We start from the raw sequence: 24,498 nt of genomic DNA, 5'->3' as shown, positions 1-24,498 counted from the left end.
CCTTAAGCAAAACAAATCTTCCCTCACACAACTAAAAGATGAAAACAGACACAGAATGCTAATTTAAAAAAAAAAAGGCTTAGTAAACACATAGAGGAGATATATGCAGAAACCCACAACTGATTTAATTTGCAAAACCACAGCTTTAGCTCAACTAAAGTAAAGATGACTTAGATAAAACACAACCAGAAAACTGAGATGAAAGATAGGGGGTTAAGAAGTTAAAGTTGATGGTTCAGCAAGTAGACATCATGGGCGTAGTATGAAGGTCTGGGAAATTGCTTTGGAAGCTGGTGGACTGACTCGATGGACATAATGTTCTTAGTGGAACATTAGTCCTGCTTGCTGGACTAGTTTCATCTACTGAATCACGTCCCTTTCACTTGAGAAGACACGGTCACCTTGATACAGAAGAAGAGGCAAGATTTTTAGGTTGAAGTTGATTTTTTCTGGTTGGCATGGGAGATCGCTGGTATTTGTGAAGGTTGTTTTAGAGCCAGAGTTAAACAGTGGGAGTCAAGAATCCTTCAGGATAATCTTGATCCTACCACCAACCAGCTGTGACACCTTGGAATGTCCTGCCTGGAACCTCTAAACCCCACTCTCCTAGCCTTGAACATGAGGATTCTGAGAAGAATAACTCATATTTGTACATGCTAAAATTCCATATTTTACTATTTTTAATCTAAGTATTATTAAGACTTGGGGGAGAGTCTCAGAGATGGTTTTTACCCTTGGGATTTAAGAAAAAGGGGCAATAAGAGACCCTGTTTAAAAACTGAGGATGGCCATTCTCTTCCCAGTGAAATATTTAGAGTACCGAAATCATTCTCAAGCACAGCAAGGCTTGTCCCTTCAGATGTGGCATATGTGGAAGTTACAAAGAGGACAGGAAGTAAAAACGTTGGGGCTGGGGCTACACAAGTGGGAATTAATTAGGCAAACTTAGAGTTTCCTTCTGCTCATGTGCTTACCTGCTGAAATTGTAGCAACAGGCAGTGCAAAGTAAAGTTGTTGGGGTTTTTTTGTTTGTTTTTGTTTTTTTTGTGTGTGTGTATTTTTTTTTTTTTAAGAAAAGGTGTAGCTCCAGGGCGCCTGGGTGGCTCAGTGGGTTAAGCCTCTGCCTTCAGCTCAGGTCATGAACTGGCGTCCTGGGATTGAGCCCCACATGGGGCTGTCTGCTCAGTGGGGAGCCTACGTCCCCCCTCTCTCTCTGCCTGTCTCTCTGCCTACTTGTGATCTCTGTCTGATAAATAAATAAAATCTTAAAAAAAAAAAAGAAATAAAAGGTGTATGTCCTTAGCTCCTCATTACTAACAGGAATCCTAAAGTCCGATTCCTAACAGACCCTAAATAAGAGAGAGAGAGAGTAATATTAATGGACCACTTACTGCATCCCAGGCATGTACCAACAAAGGAACACAGCAATGGAGAAGAAGCCACGGCCCCAGGAAGAAGGCAGAAGATGAGAATTATACATTATCTGGGACTGGGGAAGGACAGATTACACCTTTCCTAGGTCATCTCAGGACTTATCTGCACCCTTTTTTTAAAACCATAATTTTGTGGCAGTGAGTCCCTCTCACATTTTTCCTTTCCCTCACTGTCCATAAAGACAAGGCATGTGGCATTCTAAGAGCAGGCCACATTCCAAAAACTTGCTTATTTCGATCTTTACCTTCTTCACTATTATTTCATAGCACTGTCATCATCTGAATCATCTCATTTACATTGTCTTTCTCTTCCAAAAGGAAGTAAGCTTCACACGGCCAGGATCTTGGCCCCCTTTTTCCCCTGTGCTCCCAACACCTAGATCAGTCACTGACCAATAATCAATTATGTGCCTGGTCAATTTATATCCGTTGACTGAATAAATTCCAGCCTTCCTTCTCATGAAGAGTCCCATCCTCTCTAAGTTAACGAGCAAGTCCCTCTAACATCGGAGGGAAACCTCGCCAGGACTGGCATTTCTAAGAGGACCTATGCCTTTAACATCTAGTTGGCAGAATTCCAGGTACTGGAATAAAGTGAAGTGAGAACTTTCTGGCAGTGCAACAGGAGGTATTTTGAGATCAGGGAGGAGGTGGCATTCCAAAGGTGGTCACCCTTGGATTTGCTGGGAAGTACACTTCAAGGGGGAAAAAAAAAAACACTCTGTTCTGCTCACAACTTCTTCCCTTCCTCTGTGGCTGAATCCATAAGTCCTTTAAAAGTCCTGGCTGCAAGCTGGCACATCAGGGGTCCACGAAGGATAGAAGGATAAGGTTAAAATAGAAGGCATACAAAATGTAGATACTTCGTTTCTGTCTCTGAGATCATGAATCATGATGTCCTGTGCCTTGGTTGTTATTATAAGTTTCCTATTTATATATTTTGAGGGCTATTATTTAAATTCAATGAATTGCTCAACATCTGAAAATTGTCCATTGGCTCAAATATGAAGCATCTATTGTGTTTCTGATTTTATTTTGCAACCCAACAAAAAAATGATAAAGTACAGATTTCTTGGGATTTTAAAAATTAATCTCTGGAAAATACTGACAAGAGTAATATTTTCTTAAATAGAGGTATCTCTGAACTTTTCAGAATCTTGGGCTTCAGGAATTTGTCAAATAATAATAAATACTAGACCTAAAAGGATCAAAACCTTAATGTGAACCTTATTAGTGATTCATAGATGTGAAAACTTACTGGCTAAAAAGCAAATTACACAGTCACATCAAGCATATGCTAGAAACAATTTAAATGTATCTCACAGTATAACAATACATCATTCTTCCAATTTCCAGAATGATCCCATAAGACTGAAGTTCAGACTTCAAAGTGATTACCAAGGAATGTTAATATGGCTGCATTTCTCACTCACTTTTAATTAAACATTCTTCTCACAGTTCTTTCCAAGTTATAGCTGTGTGTAGACATGTACATGTGTGTGTCCACATATGATAGAATTTGCCATTTTTAAATGTGCCCCAAAAGTAATTGAGATATAAAGAGAAGAGGAACTCTCAAAACTCACTTCTCAAAATTAACACCGATGTCAGGTAGCATTTTTAAAAAAATGAATCTGTAGCTAGAGTATATTGCCAAACTCAGGTTTAGCCAAGTAGAATAAGAACAGAGACCATAGCATCAAGCTGCCTGTGATGGCATTCTAGGTCTGCCACTTAGGAGTTCTGTGACCTTGAACCACCTAATTTACCCATGACCTCACCTGTAAAATGAGGACAATGAGAGGACCTACCCCAGGTGAACTAATGGATGTAAGTTGAGCAGAGCAGCTGCTGGTATACGCAAAAATATTTCCACACGATGATTACTTTCTTTATATTTGTTCAGTCAGAAGAAGACTATGGGTTCTTTCAAGGTAAGTCTCCCTTGGTCGGGCTTAGGGGTCACCTCACCTCTCCCCAGTCACACCAGGTCCTCTTTGTCAAAGCCAAGCACATCACCATCTGTGTCATGTTCATGGGACCCAGTCAACTGAGCTCAGGGATGAAGGCATCCGCCCAAGAGACAGTCCCACACACTTTTCCAGAAGCAGGCTCTTCCCTTCTCTCTGCTCAACTTCTCCTCTGACCTCTTGGGATGGTTGGTCACTTGCCGAGAGTCACACATTGCTTAGATTGGGGTGTCCCATTTTCAGGTCCCGGGCACCCTGGAGGGGCACTCTTTGCACATCTCTGCAGAGGCCACAGGGCTGGTCTGACAGAAGGCCCTCTGTTCACTGCTTTGTGCTTAGCCATGACATGTCTGGCTGTCCCCCACATCCAATGGAATTTTCTCTTCCACTGACTGTGATTGTATCTCATCTAGCACATTCTCTGTCTGCACTTTGGTGGCACTGGACCCGCCACTCAGGCTCTATCACAAGCTCACCTTCATCATCACACCCCCCTTCCTCCTGTTTGGGATTCTCGGACTACCCAGAAGGCACTCCTCAGCTCTGCCATTGCACTGGGATGGTGACATCAGTAAATGGTACCAAGCACTCATGGAGGGACCTATTCGCAAGGGGAAGGGCTGGATGGTGGACTAAGAGACAGATGCCTGTGGGGTTGGGGTTGGGGTCGGGGAGGGGGTTGGGGTGGGGGCAGTGCCATCACTGCAGGACCCCAGGCACATGGGGGATGTGTGAGTGTTGGGGGACGGGATTCTGATGGGAAGCAGGGTGTGGCAGCACATGGTTGCATGTGGAGCACTGCTACCCCAGAGACAGCTGAAGAACAGGGCATGTAAGCCTTCGAGTGGAGAGGTCAGAGAAACAGGTAGGGACAGGGTGGAAAGGGCCTGGCAAGCCATGCCAAGGGTCTGAATTGCATTCTAAGGGTGGTGTGGAGTAACCATGGACTTGTCAAGTGGAAATTTGCCTTCAGATGGTGTGTTTGTCAGCTCCTCTATCAGCACAGTGTGTGTGGTGTTCATGGGAAGAGCCACATGAAGGCTACAACTCGGAAGACCAGCATGAGGTCCCCCTCATGAAATGGTTTCCCTGACAGCCTAATGTCTTGGGCTAGACAACGTCTCCCAAGACAGCTGTGACCGTAATGCCCCCTCCACAGCTCTTCTGCAATGCTGCTTGGCCTCACCCCAGAGGGGTACAGCCTACTGCCCCTGCTCATGACCTTGGCTGGCCTTGACTTGCTGACCAGGCAAATGGGTCAGGAGTGATGCTCTGTGAATTCTCAGTTTGCCCGCTAAGACATCTCAGCTTTGGCCTTTGTGCACTCAGAATACTCACTCTTAGGCTCTAATCACCACGAAAAGAAGCTCAAAGTAGCTACACAGAGCAAGGGAGGGAGTGGGTGGTCCCTGCCTTCTAGCCATACCTGCTAGGAGCCAAACATGATTGAGCACATTTCCTGTCTGGACCACAATCTCGTGAGAGACCCCAGGTAACGCCCCGAGGAACAGAGCCAGCCCACATGCCTAATCCACAGCATCATGAACAAATGAAATGATATTGTTTTAAGTCACTAAGTTTTGGGGGAAGTTCATCCCACAGGGACTGATATCCAAAGCAACCTTCTGAGCCAAATAAATACATGTCAGATAAATAAGAAACTGCAACTTTGACAACTTCAGGGCAAGAGCTCTGGTCCACTATCAATATGTGTGAACTTGTCCTTCACTATTGATGATTTATTACCAAATCTCATTTCAAGCCTATGTCACACTCAACTGATGAGGGCTCAAGCTTTTTAAAAGGTGGGTCTTAGAAAATGTGGTCCTCTGATTCTGCCTTGCAAAAAGCTAAGAAAATGTGGTGTGTGCATTACAATTCCCCGGAGTGCCATCTAAATTTTCCTGTTGGTAGTTTTCAGACAAATATCCAAACAAACACATGTTCCACGCATTGGACCCACAGGATGTTTGATGATTCTTCATAATTTGCTTTCAGAGCTGTATGGTGCAGTGTCTTGAGATAGTCCAGTACTTGAATAAATAGTGTGATATCTCTCTAGGTCTAGATATTTAGACCCAAAGGACTAGATTATCTCTCCAAAAGAAAATATCGGCGATATTTTTCCAGGAGAAAATCGATTTTATATATTTAAATAAACACATATCCTCTCTGTGCTGCATACTTGTAGTCTGTTCTCTGAAGGGGCTTGTCCTTCTTCCCCTCCTTTCTATTGAAATAATAAAATTCAAATATGATGTCATGCGTAGACATTTCCCGTTGCCAGCTCTGCCCATGAGAAACTGTTAATGGATGCCTTTTAGTTCATTAATTTCTAAAATTATATGCTAATTTATACTTAACAATATAGGAATTTTTTTGTGTGCCAAATACATCACATTTATTTCAACAGGAGACAAAAAACCTCTTCCTACTGCTCATGTGGCTTACTCTCCTAAAGCACGTTAGCTCCGATCTCAAGTGTACTATAAACATTAACAAATCTCAATGCTTAGGAACTAGGAAGGATCTCAGTAGTAACATCCTTCTCTTTATTGGAACAGAGGAAGGAAGGTTCAAGAATCTTGGGCTGTGCCTTTAGCAAATACTTACGCTGCCTCTGCTTCAGAATTTGGGATTATGCAAGTTCTTTCTCACTGAATTATTTCATCAACATTAAAAGGATTTTTACAAAAATCTAGGATTGGCTCAGTTATATCTAAGGGGTAGAGTGATTCACGTTCCTTTTTTTTTTTTTTTTAATATTTTACTTATTTGACACAGAGAGCAAGCTGGAGAGCAGAAGCAGAGGGAACACAGAAGAAAAGGGAAGAAGCAGATTGCCCACTGAGCAGGGAGCCCAACAGGGGGCTTGATCCCAGGACCTGGAATCTTGACCTGAGCTGAAGGCAGAGGCTTAACTGACTGAGCCACCCAGGCACCCCTTAAGTTCCTCTTCTGAAAGAGTTTATTTATGTTTACTATGAATATTATCCCTTCTAAATAGCCTTAATGTGTATAAAAAGTCCGTGTTGGGGCGTCTGGGTGGCTCAGTGGGTTAAGCCGCTGCCTTCGGCTCAGTGGGTTAAGCCGCTGCCTTCAGCTCAGGTCATGATCTCAGGGTCCTGGGATCGAGCCCCACATCGGGCTCTCTGCTCAGCAGGGAGCCTGCTTCCCTCTCTCTCTCTCTGCCTGCCTCTCTGCCTACCTGTGATCTCTCTCTCTCTGTCAAATAAATAAACAAAAATCTTTAAAAAATCCGTGTCAATTTATTCTTGTTTTTGAATAACTAACACAGAACCAATTTTTAAAAAATTCCCATTCTTAGAGGATAGAAGATTCTATCTGGCTGCTATTCCTCATCGTTTTATCTTCCAGAAACAAAATCCGCTGAGGAAGTCAGGTTGTTCCTTTTGGAGAACCAGGACTTTAAGGAAACTTGGCTGTTCAACATTTGAGGAAATTTGGCATGTTAATCTTCACTAAGACCGAAGGAAAGATGTTTTCTAGTTACAAAGTCAGAACTGTCGCTGGACAGCTTTGGAGCTCAGGTGACTAAGGTTCCACATATGGGTGACGGGTTACACATTCCTCTCTTGGTGACATTCACTCACCACATAGCCTAGTCACCAACGCTTACAAACGGGCTAGCTGTGGCCTGGGAACCTTGACACTCACCCAATACTGTACCACCCCAGGTGCCCGGTGACATCTGATTGGAATATGTGGATATCAAAGGAACCCAGGAAACAGCCACAAAATATTAGGATCAGGGGGAATCCGAGAGACATCCTAGAGACCCATCATTCAATTCACGTATCTTTTGATCCATATCGCAAAACTGGATTGACAACTCTGTTTTCACAGTCATGTCTAAGATCTTCCTATCTGCCTTCACAGGGGGATGGCCGTGAAAGACTGGTGGGTGTCTGGAAAAGCAGGACAAAGGCAGGGGACAAAGGGCAATGCCACAAGACCCAACAGCTCCTCTCCAGTCTCTTCCACTGAACGGGAGACTCTAATTCAGATTCTTAATACCCTGTGTGCTGACTACCATATGTCCCCATTTAGCAAGGAACCTGGAGAACGATGAGCAGAGAAGGCACCAGAGAACTAGTGAGGGGAGGGAAGCAGATGCAGATGCCCAGCTAGGGACTGGCTACCAGAAGTCAGCACAGCAAATCGCCATAATGTACTTAGCTCTATGAACCACTTTTCAGTTAGGTCCCTACACCTCACCTTGCAAATATGGACAAAAATTGTGGAGGTTAGGGCCCTGAAAAATGTGATCTTGATAGAATGCTTCATGCTGACAGCTGGAAGAAAATAAAATATATTCCCTTCCTCAGCTCCAGATGCAGCCTGAGCTCTGTGCTCTGAGCTAAAGAAAGAGAAATGGAAGACCTGTCACATGCCCTTAGGTAGGCTTACTCAGGAATTAAAATATCATTACTGATCTATGGTTATGAGCTGGATAGAAACTGCAAGTCCTCAGAGACACAAGAAAGTACAAGAGAGAGGGTAAATGCATTACACACTACACAGCAAAGTCATAACACAAAAAGACACTTTTTGTAGTTGCCCAAAGAGACTACGATTGAGAAGAGTTCTTCACGAGCAGAAGAAAGAATACACTTAGAGTTTGGGAGGCTACCTTACTTTCTTATTTCCCCAAGGAAAGCAGGATACTCTGGGTGGTGAAGCCCTTATGGGGCTGGAATGCAGAGAAGTCTAAGTCTTTCACAGTGAGTAGTGTCGTCTCCCTTAGTCCACAGACAAAGGTGAGCTTACTATTTGGTTACCCTTAGCTGACTTTATGTCAGTACTCCACAGGAGGGAAATGTCACAATGGAACTCACAGTGTATTTTCCCTGAAACACAATGCCATTCATGTAACAAAGCATACTTTGAAATCTGCCTCTGAAATCCCACAGAGGTTACACGGGCTTTTTTTGTTATAAGCCAGAGTCCTAAACTCCAGTTTTAACATTGTTTTAGCTTTGGCTTACATATTGGTAGGAACCTCTGCATGTGCCCATTAAGTTTTATTAGTGTTGAGATTTATTTTTTATCTTCTTTTGAAAGATTACGGTATTTTTTGCCTTGGTTTCAATATTTTTTGGTTATTCTACCAGTAAATGAGTCCCCCTAAATAACTTATCATTTTTTTTTAAAGATTTTATTTCTTTATTTGACAGAGAGAGAGAGAGACAGTGAGAGAGGGAACACAAGCAGGGGAAGTGAGAGAGGGAGGAGGCCTCCTGCCGAGCAGAGAGTCTGATGTGGGGCTCGATCCCAGAACCCCGGGATCATGACCTGAGCTGAAGGCAGCCACTTAATGACTGAGCCACCCAGGTGCCCCTCTTCTGTATTTTTAAAACATTTTTCTTTAACTGCTTTCAATGATTTTATCTTTGGCACACTTTTATCATCCAAATTCTTGGATTTAGGCTTTTACTTTTTACCTTTCTTGCTATTACCTGCTTTAATGAATTTTTTAAGATGATTATGATTATTTCTGAAGATTTCTTAAAATCTTTTATTATTTCATTAAAAAATTTTTACCTTTTTTATCCTTTAATATTTTCTTTTTATTAAAATAATTTGAGTTATTGGTATATCTACGTTTAAAGTTTACCTATTGCCTCACCCTTTTGCTTGTAGGATATTTCAGAATATTTTAATATTGCCTTTTATTTCCTGATCATTCTTGACTTAGTCTTTTTTTCCCTTTTATTGTTGCCATTATAGTGGTCATTAAAGTGAGAAACTGGAAGGAAATTGGAGGGGGAATGATGGAGAGAGGAAAAAAAATCACACTGTAAGGAGGGGAGATGGGAGATTTTTTTATCTTGCAGCAAATTGTCTTTTAGCATCTTTGAATGTTCCCATCACCTCCAAGTCTTACTTTCTAGAATTTATCCAGACAAATCCATAGACCCACAAGACTGGCCAAGATGATAATGATGCTCTTGTGCACATATTAAAACTCTCTGGATTAGGATTCCTTTCTCCTATCACTTAGCATGTAGTCTCTTAGACATGACAGGTTCTAAAATTTATGGCTCATTTATTTATCCCACAAATATTTATTAAGCACTTATTATACATCACATATGTTAACAGATGCTAGGGATTCAACAGAGAATAAATGGAAATGTGGCATCTGCCCTCATCGAGCTTGTAATCTGTTCGGGAAATCTAAAAATAAACAAACAATGGCAATACTGTGTAAGTGCTGTGGTCACCAACATTCATTATTTGCTTACTAAGTGCTACATATGGTGCTAAGCACTTTATATGAATGATCTCACCTGTCTTTTAAGAACATGTAGAAGGAAACAAAACCCAAATTTACAAGATGAGGATAAGCATTCTGAGGAAAAGGTATCTAAGACAGGGGCTGAAGATGTATAGGAATTTGCAAAAGGAAGGAGGGGTTTAGGGGTTGAGCAAAAAGGTCATGAGGCAATGACCACGCACGTGACCCCTAAGGAACACAAAGAGGCTTGGACTTGGGAGAATGTGATGAGTGTGCTGCTTGAGAGGACAGGGGAGTGCAGATCAACTAGAACCCTCCAGTTCATGTTGCAAAGTCTGGGTTTCCTTCCAAGTGCATTGGGCAGCGGAGTTTAAAGCCAGGAGTGACATGCTCAGATCTGGGTCCTAGAAGGGCTCTTCCAGCTGCAACAGGAAGAACCTGTCTATAATAACAGAGGCCAGGTAGAAAGTTCCAGAAGTAATACAGAAGAGAAATGGTGTTGATCTGTAAATAGACTGGGGAAAGGGAGGTGGGAAAGGGTGGATGGAATAGAGATTCAGGGGGTGGAATTGATAGAATGTGATTTGGGGTGAGCTATGGAGGCGAGGAGTCAAGTAAAAACATCCAGATTTCTGCTTGTGTGAGAAGAAGTGATGCCAATGCCAGGTACAGAAAAGAGTGGGAGGGAAATATTTGCAGCAAGAGAAAGGGGAAGGTGATGTATTCAGTTTGGGGCATTTGATATTGAATGTGGACATCAACTAGTGGCAGAAGAAGATCAGCAGAACTTTGGATAGGTAACTTTGGGGTAGTGGTCAGCGAGGAGATGGTTCCTAAGATGAGTGAGAGATGAGGTTGTCATGGGGAGAGAGAATTGATGCTCACCAGCCTCCCAGGAGCAGAGCGGAGAGGAGGAGATTTCAAAGAAGAGAAGAAGGAAGAACAACGAGAAAGGGGATGGAAGGGAAACACTGCTTCAAGAATGCAGGAGAGTTCAGTACATGGTCTGCTGCAGAGAAGTCAAGTAAGATAGGAAGAGACTTCAGCAAGGGTGAGCACTGGAGTGTGAGCCACAGTTTCCTAAGAGTTAGGAGAGGCAAAGCCAGATGCCTGTGGCCAGGACAGAGTAGCAGGCAGACAGGACAATTTAAGGAGTTTGGTTGTGAGGAGGAAAGAGAGAAGAAAGTACCTAGAGGAAGGGCAGTCTTTTCCTTCAAAGAAGAAAGGGTTTTAAGCATGTTTGATGCAGTGAAAATGGAGCCACTGATGAGGGAGGGAAGGAAAACACAGATGAGAGAGGAGAGAATCAGGAGAATGAGATGCCCAAGAATGAGGAAGAAATGGATCCCAGAGCACCAATGGATGAGGAACATTAGCCAGGAGGTGATTTTTTTTTTTTCCATTGTAAAAAGGAGGTGAGGATGGGAAGGGAGACCCAGATGAAGTTAGATTATAGCCTTGTGATCACGAAGGCAGGCTGATCTCATCAGGAAAACTTCCATTTTTCTCAGCGAAGCAGGAAGCAAGGCAACGTGCTGGGAGTAAGGGGATGGGGTGTCAGAGGAAGGTCCGACGTGCTGTAGAAAGCAAGTGGAGTTGACCGGGGAAAGCCTGAGAGCCTGGCTGAAGGTGGAAATCATGGAATCAGAACATCATGAATTTGCATAGTTGCACAATTTTGTCCATTAAAACTCATCAATCTCTGTATACACGCTGGAGAAAGTGGACAGTTGGATTCAGTCATAGCCCCAGGGGTCCCAGCTTCAGAAAGGAAAGCACACTATCTCAATGGCACCGCTCATTGTTCCTCGTCTTCCAGCTCTGGGGCAAAACTTTGTCAGGGTGGGGGGGGTGCGGGGGAGTGGGGAAGGAGTAGCTGTTTTCACTTTTGTCAACTTCAGGATGAATGATCCTTGGTCCATAGAATCAACACTATTCCCTCCTAACTGATCTAGTCCTTTAAGAAGCTGATGGGATATAGCTCAAAGTTTACATTCTTCCTAACAATGTGGAATATGGTTACAACACCTGCTCCAAGAAAGTATCTCCCACAAACAGCCAACAATGAACAAACTTGGAGAATACAACCCACATTTGATGCAGAGGCATAGAAAGAATATTAAATTAGGGGCCAAGAGATCGGGGCTCGCTGCTAGTAATTTGTTGTGTGACCCCTGATGGAGTGTCTTAACCTCTACCAGATCCAGTGTTCCCTCTGACCCGTCTGACGCACAGGCTTTGGGAGTAAAGGATCCCATGTATCCGGGCACTTGCCACAGCACACACTCAACCCATGTCACTTTCTTTTCTATTTTTCCTTCTTCCCTCCAGCCCAGAGTTTATGTGATTCTATGACTTAACAGGAATGTCATAAGTCTATAATTTTCCAATGTTTAGGTACAAAACAGATTGAATATGCCCGAAATTCCGCGACATAAAACTTCATGAAATAATTACTCTTGCTACACAAAGTGGGGTCTAGTGTTTTCTGTTCCAATCTATTTCATTTTTAAAGATATGTTCATCATAAATCAATCAATTAATTTCATTATCCAATAATGGATTGTGTCTTGCAGTTTAAAAAACATGGCATAAGAGCCCTGTTTTGCTATCACTGAAATCAGTCCATACATGGACCACGGAATGGAAAAGGTTGAAGACTATTGTTCCAAAAATGGAAAACACATGACTAAACGAACTTCTCCCAAACTGCAAGAAAGACATTTCAGCTTATGGTCATAAAACTCTTGGCTTCTTGATCATCTGGGCTGTGACAAGTCATCTTATCTGACCATAAACTCATAGCACTTGGTTTGCTCAGGAATCACCAGTGTCCTGAGAGCTTCTACTCACTAGGCACTTTTTTTAGTCCTCGCTCAGGGTGAATGGCTCAGAGGGCTGGAGATGAGCAGGAGGAAAAGAGATCCAGGGACAGTTAAGGGTATGCTCTTCATATTTTTAACTAAAGAGTGGTAGTGGGTGCCACAAACACATTTTGAGGGGAGTTCCTGGGCTTACCCTGCTCTCTTGCTCTCACCTGCTGTGCTCAGACCAGACTGTATTCCTTTCCTTGGCTAAGATGTCATGCTCACACGCTGTCAGGCCATTCTCTACAAAGGCCATTCCCAACTTCTGGAACACTCTCACTGAGCTGACAGCCATCTACCTGAGCCATCACTTCTCCTGAGATATCTTCTCAGCTACCCCAAATCGAGGTACTCCCAAGTACATCCCCAGGATGGCAAGTCCACACTCACTCTGCACTGAGGGCTTACTACGTGCCAGGCCCTGCTACAGCACCTAGAGATACAGCAATGGATGAAACACTAGCTCCCATTCTAGAGAAGGAAATAGACAAGAAATAAACAGATACGTAATGTAGTTACACACAGTAACATTATAAACTGACATGTAGCAATATAGATACATGATGAAATTATCAGACTTCATTATCATTTCCCCTTGACTGTGTGCATTTCCCCTATGGATTATACAGGACAGTGTGTGCTTCTGAGGCTCATAACAAAAGCCTGGTGAATTAAAGTACAGCCCTCAACCTTTTGGCTCTCCCCATTGTCCTGAGAATTTGTCTGGTTTTGCTTGAATGCCAGAGGTAATTTAACTTTTAATCCGCAAAGGGTCTGTTCTACGTATTTAGAGTTTCTAGCACAAACATCATGCTTACTTTATTCTTGACAATTTATTTCTAAACCATGAGCTCCTTCATGGAGGTAGGGGCAACCCTACTTGGAGGGACCTTTTATCTTTCAGGCGCCCTCCTGCCTATGGGTTCCCTATTCCTTCAGGGGATGCGTGAATAGTAGCTCTTCCAATGATTCGGACTAGAGAAAAGTATACAAGCACAGGAGAGGAAGGAAAAACCAATAAATTGAGGAGTAGCATCAGTCCACAGACCCCTCAACCAATTTTGTAAAAGAATTCATCAGTTATCACCTTACAACACATTAGGATGACCACTATCAAAACAAACAAAAATCAGAAAATATCAAGTGTTGGAGAAGATGTGGAGAACCCGAAACCTTCATGCACTGTCAGTGGGGATATGAAATGGCGCAGCCACTGCGGAAAACAGTATGATGTTTCCTCAGAAAATTAAACATAGAATTACCATTTAATCCAGTCAAAAGAATTTAAAACAGAGACTTAAAGAGATATTATACACCCACGTTCAAAGCATTTTTATATGTAAACCAAAATGTGGAAGCAACCCGAGTGTCCCTGAACAGAAGAATGGATAAACAAAACAGGATATATACACACAATGGAATATTACTCAGCCTTTAAAAGGAAGGAAATTCTGACATATGCTACAACAACAATGAATCTGAAGAACATGATGGCAAGTGAAATAAGCAAGATATGACTCCGTTCTATAAGGGGCCTAGAGTAGTCAAATTCACAGAGACAGAAAATAGGAGGAAGGTTGCCAGGAGCTGGAAGGAGGGGGACAGGGAATGTTAATGGGGACAGAGTTTCAGTTTTGCAGGATGAAAGAGTTCTGTGGACAGACAGTGGTGATGTTTGCCCAACAGTATGAGTACAATTAATGCCCATGAACTGTACATTCCAAAATGATTAAGATGGTGAATTTTACGTTATGTGTACAATTCTACCGCAATTAAAAAAACAAAAAAACAAACACTTGAACTGGTAGGTTGTTCTGCTTGGTATCAGAATCAGACAAACCTGACTCCAGCACATGCCAGCTGTGAGAGCCAGGCAAGTGACATGACTTCCTGGAGTCTCAGCTTCTTCACTCATAAAATGAAATGATGACAACGTCTAATTTATAAAAGCTCTGCGAAGATTAAATGAGATAGTAATGTTTGTCAAATACAAAATTCTGAGTTTCATAACTGGCATATTTTGTTGGCTTTATTATCATTAATCACCAATATGACTAGTTAACTCAAAAACTAACATCAAGCTGTAGAAATATGTCCCACCAAAGTGAGTACATTACAAATCTGCTAATTTAATCCCAGGAACAGAAATCTATGATTCTAGGCTGGTAAACTAGTCCTAATTTCTGAAGTCTCTGATTCTCATTTTGTCCTAAGAATATTTTTAGATGACACAGCAATGTGAATTTGTATATTAATACTTGATGTATTAAAACAATGAAGATGTTTCCCTTATGCAAGAAAACACCTTTTGATACAAAAGTCGGGTCATCACCCTTTCTGATGGAGGCATAATATTCCATTGTATATATGGACCATATCTTCTTTACCCATATTTCTGAGCATAAGGAATAACATTAGGAGAACATTAGGAAAAGAAAAGGAAAAGTAAAGTGGGGGAAATTGGAGGGGGAGATGAACCACGAGAAACTGTGGACTCTGAGAAACAAACTGAAGGTTTTTGAGGGGAGGGGGTTGGAGGGTTGGGTGAGCCTGGTGGTGGGTATCAAGGAGGGCACGGATTGCATGCAGCACGGGGTGTGGTGCATAAACAATAAATCTTGGAACACTGAAAAAATTAAATTAAAAAAAAAAAGAAAACACCTTTTTGGTTCACCTTTCTGCCTCAATGTTTTTCTGAGTTTCTCAAGATTTCTTCCTTAACAAGCAGGATATGTATGAAAAGGCAAAATGAGATCCACTGCTACTTGAAAAAGAAACATTTGAAAATTTAATATAATGAACAGAAACAGAAAGAAGTTAAATGCTATGTATGTCACCATAATCTACTTTCTTTACTTTCAATTACAGATTTGATTTGGGGCAACAAAATTATATCAATATAGCATCACATGATACATCTGTGTTCTCTGGGATTTTTCATCATATAACAATTTCTTTGTTTTAAACAATTTAGAAAAAGTACTTCTAAAGAAGAAAAGGTTGAACCCTATACAAAGAAAATCAGCTGAGATGAAATACAACCTTATTAACAGTCACAGGCATTTACTCTATCAGCAATATTCTCAGGAGGAAACAATATAATCAGTAAGTCTAAAACATGAAATACCTTAAAAACAGGAAGTACTAATTCTCCTTCCTATTTTAAGGAAGCCAAATGTCCTATCATTAAATCCTGCATTAGGAGGGGATTTGCGGATTTTACTCTTGGGTGCCAGTTACAGAGTTGCACTATAAGCCCACACTCTCAAAAAATCCTGGACCCAGTCCACAGAGAATTTCAGATAAAACATCAAGTTCATTATACAGAAGAATCATGTCTTTCCCATCTCTTCAGAGAATACAGTACAACGGAATGAGGGACCTTTATAAAAATGACAAAAGATGGGGCACCTGTGTGGCTCAGTGGGTTAAAGCCTCTGCCTTCCACTCAGGTCATGATCCCAGGGTCCTGGGATAGAGCATCACATTGGGCTCTCTGCTCAGTAGGGAGACTGCTCCCCGCTCCCTCCCCGTCTACTTGTGATCTCTGTCCATCAAATAAATAAATAAAATCTTAAAATAGAAAATAAAATAAAAATGACAAAGACAAAAGCGCTATGCAAGGGGCCCTCCAGTACCTGCTCTGAACAAGCAAAACTGAGGGTTAGTGTTGAAAGGGAGCTTTGAGATGATAAGAGGGACCAAGGTGTAACGAATTGGACAATATCCCTGCATATTTGAAAGAGAAATGGCAGAAACAAAAGAAATTACAGTCCAATAACTGACCCACATGCATTCAAAGCAGACTCGATCAGGGAGTATCTGTCCGGGGAAGGGGGACCCGGTAGGAGATCTGACAAAGAAGCTTGCCCAAGCACTACTTGTCGTTCTGAGCCACCATAGCACAAGACGGTGGCGGAAGTGAACATGACAGAGTGGAGGGTGGTGACAAGAGTGTTCCCTGGAACTTTACATTTTAAAAGTTTACAAGAAAAATCACAGGAGGTTGAAAACAAAGACTGGTAATGCTGAACAGGTGACTCTCAAAATCAGAGATAACCATTTAAGAGACAGAAAAAACAACAACCCCAAACCAAACAAAACAATTTAGTCTTAATTACTAACTGGGAGGAGTTTCACAGCTGAGGCTTTGAAGGTTTGAGAAGGTCGTCCTATGCCCAGGCTTTAAATACACATACATTCAATCAGCAGAAGAAAGGCACTAACAAGATCTATCTGCGGCAGACACCTGCCTCAAACAATGGCCCTGATCTCAGAGGGATTTCAAACAGCTGTGCATAAACTTCAAAAGTAATTTGCAACCAAATTAGTAAACGTCACCCTCTTTCCCACTAGACACAGCATTTTCTAAAGAGATTAAGCACCCACAGTAAGCCTTCCATTTTACCAGTTACCCAAGACGAGTTAGGAAACAAATGAAGATGGTGATTGGCAAGGTTGGGGTGGGGCAGACCCAGGAGCGGAGGAGCAGGGCTCCTGTGCCCGAACGTCCCTGCCAGGGAGGGGTGGCGGCGGTCACCGCTTCCACAGAGGTGCAAGGGGAGCGTGGGGCGAAGTAGTGAAGGGGCTGCCAGACTCGTTCTGGGGTGCGCACCCGTCGCTGGCAGGACCTTCGCCTCCCGAGGGGGCTGCACCCTCGCTAGGGACGGACGGACGGAGGAGAGCAGTGAGTTCTCAGTTCTCCCCCCACATCACCACCCCGACCTCGTCAGCTTGTGCCATGAGCGCAAAACGTTTTCTTGGCGCCACTTGGGGCAGGACAACCCCAAAGGTCAAGGCGGAAAGAACCGTTTCCAGCGGGGCCAGCCTGGGGCTCCTCTTCATTCATGGCTATAGGCAGTGCCCAAGCCTTTGGTGTCAGTCCCTTTCACACTGATAACTGGGGCTCTTAAAATTTAAATGAAATAAAGATATTTACCTCTAGTTTCTTAACATGTGGCCCTGAATGCTGATATACGAACGGGTTCACTTGAGGTTACGGGGCTGAGCGACAGACTCTTTTTCCTCCCCTCGGTCTATCACAGAGCCGCCTCACCCTACTCCAGGCCCTTGAAAAGCAACTTGCGTTTGCTTAGAAGTGAGTCTTGGCAGCCTCGTCCGCTGCTCTCACAAACCCAAGAAAACAAGCGAACTGTCTCCTGTGGACTGGTCACCACCTGCATCACCGTCCTCTCCTCCAGATGTTTGCCAAGGACATAAAACTTGCCACTTTCTTCCCTCCCTCCCTCCCACCCCAGTCAGTTCAGGTAAGGGGTGCGGGGGACCGAGAGGGAAGAGAAGGCGCCCCCAGCCCCGGGGCGTCCACACGGCCAGGGGCCGCAGCATCCCGCGCCCCCCGCACGCAAGAAACCACAGGAAGCGAGTGGCCCCAAGCTCGCTGCGCTCTAGTCCCTCTGCGGCTTGGCAGTCAGCCCGCGCCCCCCGCCCCGGAACGCCTCAGAGCGGGCGCCGGACGGGCCTCCCCCCCTCGCCGGGCCGCGCTCCCGGCCCCGCGCAGACGCCCCCCTGCCCTCCCGCGGCCGGCGACGCGCGCCCAGGCACCTACCTGCAGGCGGGGCGGCCGGGGTCCCTGCGCGCTGCTGCTCGGCGGCCGCGCGGGCTCTGGCGGGGCTCCGCGCCGGCCAGGGGGCGCTCGTCACCCCGCCGCCCGAGCGCCCGAGCGGGCTCCGCGGACGCACGCCCAGGAGCCCGCGCCCCGCGCCGCGTCCCCTCCCACCGCGGCCGCGCTCCTCCCCCGCGCTACCCGCGCGGCGGCAGCTCGGCCCCGGGGACGACCCTCCGCGTGCCCCCGCCCCGGGGAGGCGGAAGGTCGCCGGAAGGGGCGCCGCGCAGCAGCCGCGGGCCGGGCGCGCGGGGGCTCTGCGCCTTCCCAAACTGAAAATCGAAAACGATCCTTCCGAAGGGGAAGGATCAAGGTCGTTCGGTAAAAAGAACTTCGTCGCTTTTGTCTGTTTTTACTCTAGAAAGGGCTCGTCAACGTTGGTCTGAAGTTTTCAAGGGACCTACGCCAGGAGGTTTGGCGTAGGTCTTTTCTAGGTTGTGCCCTAACGTAGGATTTTTTTTTTTTTCGATTTTGCACACTGAGGGTCTTACGTATAATTTGCAAAGTTGCATTGCTTGAAATCTGACAGCCCTTGAAACTGCAGCGTAACGTCCTCACAGTGCACTTGTCATTTGAAGACTTGTACACCTTGTTGGGGAGACTAATGGTAATCAGGATGAGGATAATCGGGGTGGTTTTTCCTATACTCCTTAGAGTTAGTTTTTCATTCAGAAACTTCATGTCTGGTTACTAATATTATTATGGAGCTATTCTCTTTCCGTTAGGATACTGCATGATTAAAATGCGCTGGGTTCAAGGCATTTGCTGCTATCATGTGCTAAGACCAGAGGAGTCTGCGAAATGATTTTTTTTAAAGATTTTATTTATTTATTTGACAGGCAGAGATCACAAGTAGGCAGAGAGGCAGGCAGAGAGAGGAAGGGAAGCAGGCTCCCCGCTGAGCAGAGAGCCCGATGCGGGGCTCGATCCCAGGACCCTGGGATCATGACCTGAGCCGAAGGCAGCGGCTTAACCCACTGAGCCACCCAGGCGCCCCGAAATGATTTCTTTTTTTGAGAGAGGAAGATTTAAAAGGTTTCAAAGAGCAAAACCTTGGCTTAGGCTTCTGATCTCGCATGTGTAGAGTGTCCGCTGAAAAGGTCCTCTGCCTACAGCTAGTTCTAGACTTTTAATCTACAGATGAAAAAATGCAGACCCAGAAGGTTTGGGTGACTTGAGCGATTCACGCTGCTGCTTTGCGGCAGGCCTCTGTTGGGAAGCCGCGTATGGTCTCTTACCCCTCATCGATATGAATTCAGCAAGAGAAACACACACCTTTTAAGGATAAAACTATAATCCCTGAAAACTAGCCCCTCTCCTACACTTGTTAACATCTAACAGCATTGAACTGGCCCTCAGGCAGAATCACCCAGCACAGAGGCTGCCATCTCTTGGAAGATTCTAGCCAGGAGGTGTAAGAATGGATGGAACCTCAGATGTGCCACTCACGATGACATCATGAAAGCCCTGCACATAGTAGGCACTCATTGTATACTTGCTATTGAAATTTGGTGGCAAAAGGTAGGTATGACTGGGCACAAGGTGACAGAGCTGGCAGAATTAGTCCCACTGAGAAGTTCAAAATTCCTTCCTCCTGGTTCTTCTCCTGCCATCCTTAAACGGAGCCCATCACATCAAGAAGAGATGGCAGCTGCGGATGCTGCCGTGCCCGGAACATAGTGAACCCACTCATTCCCCACTACTGGGATTTTCATTGACCATTCACATAAGGGGTTCCGTACCTATAGGAGTTCAAGGGAAATTGATATGTCCTGTTAATGTAGTCTATAGTCAGTGACTTTAAAAAGGTTCCAAATAATGATGATCATGTCCTGAGGACCTCTATACCAAGCAATATGATGAACACTTTGATGCCCTGTTTATTTAGTCCTTGTAACAGTTATGGGGTAGATGTTATATCATCACTATCATCTCTATATTAGGGATAAGAATAATGAAACTTACAATAATAATAATAGAGCCTGCCTCAAACCCCACAGTTAGTAAAGTACTGGAACCAGGATTCAAACTCAGGCCCGTGTGAAGCATTCCCCCAAACACTGTTGGATATTGTCTCCCTTCTACAGCCATTCCCTCTGTTTTCTGCTTGGCTCTCCTTGGGACAGCTGGTCCCTGGGGACCCATGCCCCTCTCCTATTCTATAGCAATTGGAAACCCATTAATCTAAAGACTGAATCTTTTAAAACAATATTCATCAGAAGTCTAGGAAGAGGTTTTTGCCTGTTGTGGGTGTTTATTTGTCTTGAATCCCACCTGAAAGAAAAAAATCCAGATCTGTTCTTGTTACATGCTAGGTGTTAGGGATACCGATAGATCTTTTTGATCCCGGTGTCCTGGGAGGGGGGGAGCAGTCTCCTCCTTTCCCAGGCTACAAGGTATTTCTGTTTTATATTAGACTTTGTCTCATTGTTTTATAAACACGTCTGCTGCTCAGAAGCTCTCCACACCTTTGTTTCCTGGAAGAGGAAATGGCATTTCCTGGAGGGGACTACATGTGGGTGGGGAGGTTCCACTCATTGCATTAAACACACTCAAACTTTTGGTTGTGTACTTCTTTTCCCCCTCAGTTTCTGCCCTAAAGTTTCCTGGAATGATGCTGAATTCATACTGTGGTACAGCCATTTCAGTCCCCCTTAACTGGAACAGACATGATCCCTGCTTTGGATCCAGAGCTAAGAAATAAACGACTTCAAGAATCTTATCTCTGGAGAGATGACAATCCATCTTTCTCCAACCGGGAATTTGCAAGAAGGAGCCTGAGACATCATCACCTTCCTTTTATTTTGGACCTAGCTGACGATTATCTTCTGTCTCCAGAAGAGACCACGTCCTGCATCTGTGAGGTTCATCTTCGATAAAGGATTTAGGATAGAAATTAAAGAGATGATGTTCTTATTATGAGCCTCAAATCGGAGAAGATGGTATTTGGGGAGAAGTGGGACGTGACAGACAGTTTGAACAAAGGATTATTTAACAAGGACACTTCTGTCTCTGCAGTAAGTCACCACTCAGAGGGAAACCAGTTTGGACAATTTCATGAGGAGTTGGCTCTCCCCCTGTCACTTTCCGAAAGGCCTGGCAAAGATTGTTTTTAAAGGAGTCAGCCTGAATCCCCAGAAGAACGGCATGGAATTAGAAGACAATGATCTGCCATTACCAAGACCAGAGAAACATGTGGAGTCTAGTATAAATTTATTCAGAAAATGTAAAAATTATTCTAGGAGCTATAGGTGAAAGTGACAGACATGCAGATGAAAAACAGGTATTTTAAATTCACAGCTGGGACAAGGGAAAGGGAGATTTTTTTTTTTTCCTATTCAGTCTAACTTTATGCATTCAAATGGGAAAAAGGATAATTAGAAGGTAGAAATTGTTATTGCAAGAAGAGAGCTCTAAACATTGAAACCAAACTCACTCTCCTTTAGGGACTAAATAAACCTTGATTTCTATTGGTAAGAAGATTGATACCAATTCTTCCAAATCAGGAGGGGGAATGATGAATACTGATTTTTATCTTGAGTTAAAAGAGGAACAAGGTTCATAATGTGATGTTTTTGAAAGTCCCATCATTGTTATGTATGCTTAGTAAAGTTAAGCTAGTTTTAAAATCTTAGACAAGGTATGGGAGGTAGGTATAATATCTCCATTTACAAAAAGGATGATGAGTGACCTCATAGTAACTAATATTTATTGTGCATTTATAACATGTGCCAGGGCAAGGTGTGCAGCACTATTTATTTCATTTGATTGTTACAGTGACTCCCCCGAGATGGGGAATATCCTCTTCATTTTATAGATGTAAGAGCTGAGCCTTAGGGATCAATCAGGTGACTTGCCAGGCTCACTGAGCCGGTAAGTAATGGTGTATGTTTGACTCCTAGTCTTTTGAGCCCCAAATGTATGACTTTTATCATTATATACACAGAAACAAGAGCTGAAACTATAGTCTGATTCTTGAAACAGTAAAGGAAATGTGTATGGTTACAGATGTCCTAGTTAACATGGTATTTTAAAAGGAATTAACATATGTATACATGGCCAATTTATAAATTATAATGTATCAAAATGCCCACTTAACAAGGCAGCCATAGAAAATAAAGCAAGAATTCAATCTTTAATGTTGTAGAACATTTAGAGGTCATTTTTTTCTTGAACATCAACTATTCTTACATTACAGAAGAATGAAATTGAGCATGATAGTATTTCTTCTTCACCACCCCCAAACCGTTTTTGTTTTTGTTTTTGTTTTTGTTTTTAAGGTAGGGGAGTTATAAAAACTCTATATTACTGTCTTGTTTTAGTTGTGGCTTCTGAAATACTATAGCACTGATTTTTTTTTTTAAAGTCATCACTGATAACAGAGACTCTAATTGCAACATAAGTATCTGAATCATGTAGCAAATAGTAACATTTTCAATGTTGTTATAGCAGAGATACAAGTTAACACAATAAACTTCTGGTGTGTTTGTGAGGTCTAAGGGCAGAATCAGGGAGGAAGGAAAGGTACAGTATTTCTAAGGATCCACAGATACAATTCTGGATTTGGTGAGTCCAAGGATATCAGCATAATGAGGACGGCCCAAATGCATATAAAATTTTGTCTGAAACTAAAGAGTTATTGATTAGATAGAATGCTCTACAGAGACCCCCTTTTTAGTGATTCTCTACCACTGAAAAGCAAAGCAACCTGAAAGTCCAAAAGCCTGAACATTTGATGAGAAATTCTCCACAGGGTGGACCAATAAATCTGAGAATTAATCTGTGAATCCCAGAGGAAGAAATCAAGATGAACCCTGTCATATTTATGAATTTGGTTATTACAATTCTATAATTTGTCATAATGCAGTTGCCTAGGATTTTAAAAATCTATCAGTGAAGGCACATTACTTTAGATTAAACCACTTTATTCTCTCAATCCTTTTTTTTTTTTTAGAAGCAAATACCACACCTGCCCTTCACTACTCTCTTCTTCATCCACACCCTCAAATACACACCACTGATGGTTTTATTTTGATATTAACACACACACACACATACAATTTATGTTGTACTAAATGAGATAGTCAGGTTTATTCCAGCTTTAAAATTCTGAAAATAAATGCCAATTAAAAGAAAGTTCTGATTGTCAGTGATGGGGAATGTGATATAATTTTCTCCTAGTACTCATTCTATTTAAATATATTCACTAGAATAAAAAATTCAAATACTGTCAAGGAAGTCATACACTGATAGCACAGGAAACACCGAAAATCATTACTTTCTTCTTTGTGCATAACTGTCCTCCCTACATCAGAGTCTCAACTGTTCACTTTCAAGTATAAATTTTATGAAACAGAAATTTAAGTAATTTTTTTTTTCTCACTGGTCAGAACAGTGGCCTAATGAGATTAAATTGACCATATTTAGCTGTTGTGTGAGTCAGTTCAAAGTGCTATGTTGCACCGTCACACATCATCCCCCAGCCCAGCCATCTCACCCCTGAAATGTTTGGTTTTAACCCCAAATGGCAACCCTCAAGACTGGTTATTTTTTTACACTTATATTGGCTCATAAGTTGTAAGTAGATCCAAAGCTGACATTTTCTTCTTCTTTTTCTTTTTCTGCTTGTTACTCGACAGAGTCAGCAAATAAAAGAAGTAAAGCACTGCATTTGGGATTTAACATATCTTTGGAGAGTGGAGGTTTTGTCTCTGTTTTACACATGAAACACACGAACTCACATACACACACAGATTGTTCAGTATTTGAATAAATGTACTCTGACGATTAAAGAAAAACCTGTGATCTCTAAGTAATCATATCAGTAGCTTCTCTTTATTTGTACATTTATGCAACATTTAAAATGATGAAAAATGATGTTTTCACACCTCCTATTTGAACTTGATGGAGATATGCTCAGAACCAAAGCTAAGTGTATAGAATCATTATGCTGTGCACCCCAAGCTGAGGTGGCATTCATTGTATGTCCACTATATTCCAATAATAATTTTTCTTGAAAAAATCAAAGACACATAGTATCTCAGATTAGAAGATATGCTTATTTTTCTAAATAGATGACAGATGTCATACATTATTTCAAAATTTCAAAATTTCAAAAATTCTGTCCTCCAAGTGTTTGTTTTAAAATTAGTAAAAGGGGAGGTAGTCTTATCACATTCTGCAGACTTCTTAGGAGAATTGAGTAGACAAGATCTTTAAAGTACTTTGATCCCCAGAAAACCTTAAGAAGAGAATGCTGCACTTTGAATGCTCAACTACCATTTGTAGAGCATTTGTACCATGGTATTTTACATAAATCACCTTGTTACACTGTTATAACAAT

The 24,498-nt window shown here is 42.8% G+C and overlaps 1 protein-coding gene and 1 long non-coding RNA gene across 2 annotated transcripts in view; one reads left to right on the top strand and one right to left on the bottom strand.

Annotated features, from left to right (window-relative positions):
* The window catches only part of PRKCQ (protein kinase C theta), a 173,815-nt gene extending 155,608 nt beyond the window's left edge, over window positions 1-18,207 (bottom strand). Inside the window, exon 1 of the mRNA XM_032881635.1 lies at window positions 18,099-18,207. The gene's annotated coding sequence lies outside the window, so the exon portion shown is untranslated. The remainder of the gene's footprint in view (window positions 1-18,098) is intronic.
* A 2,425-nt stretch (window positions 18,208-20,632) lies between these two features.
* Window positions 20,633-23,971, top strand: LOC116881683. Its single transcript, XR_004385470.1, has 2 exons — window positions 20,633-21,438; window positions 23,795-23,971. It is a non-coding gene; the product is annotated as an uncharacterized LOC116881683 (long non-coding RNA).
* The last annotated feature ends 527 nt before the right edge of the window (window positions 23,972-24,498 follow it).

The sequence above is a fragment of the Lontra canadensis genome, unplaced genomic scaffold (genome assembly GCF_010015895.1).
Source record: "Lontra canadensis isolate GAN:19392208 unplaced genomic scaffold, GSC_riverotter_1.0 scaffold76, whole genome shotgun sequence".
NCBI lineage: Eukaryota > Metazoa > Chordata > Mammalia > Carnivora > Mustelidae > Lontra > Lontra canadensis.
Note: the sequence above shows the minus strand (reverse complement) of the source record. Positions and strands in the feature narration are given on the sequence as shown.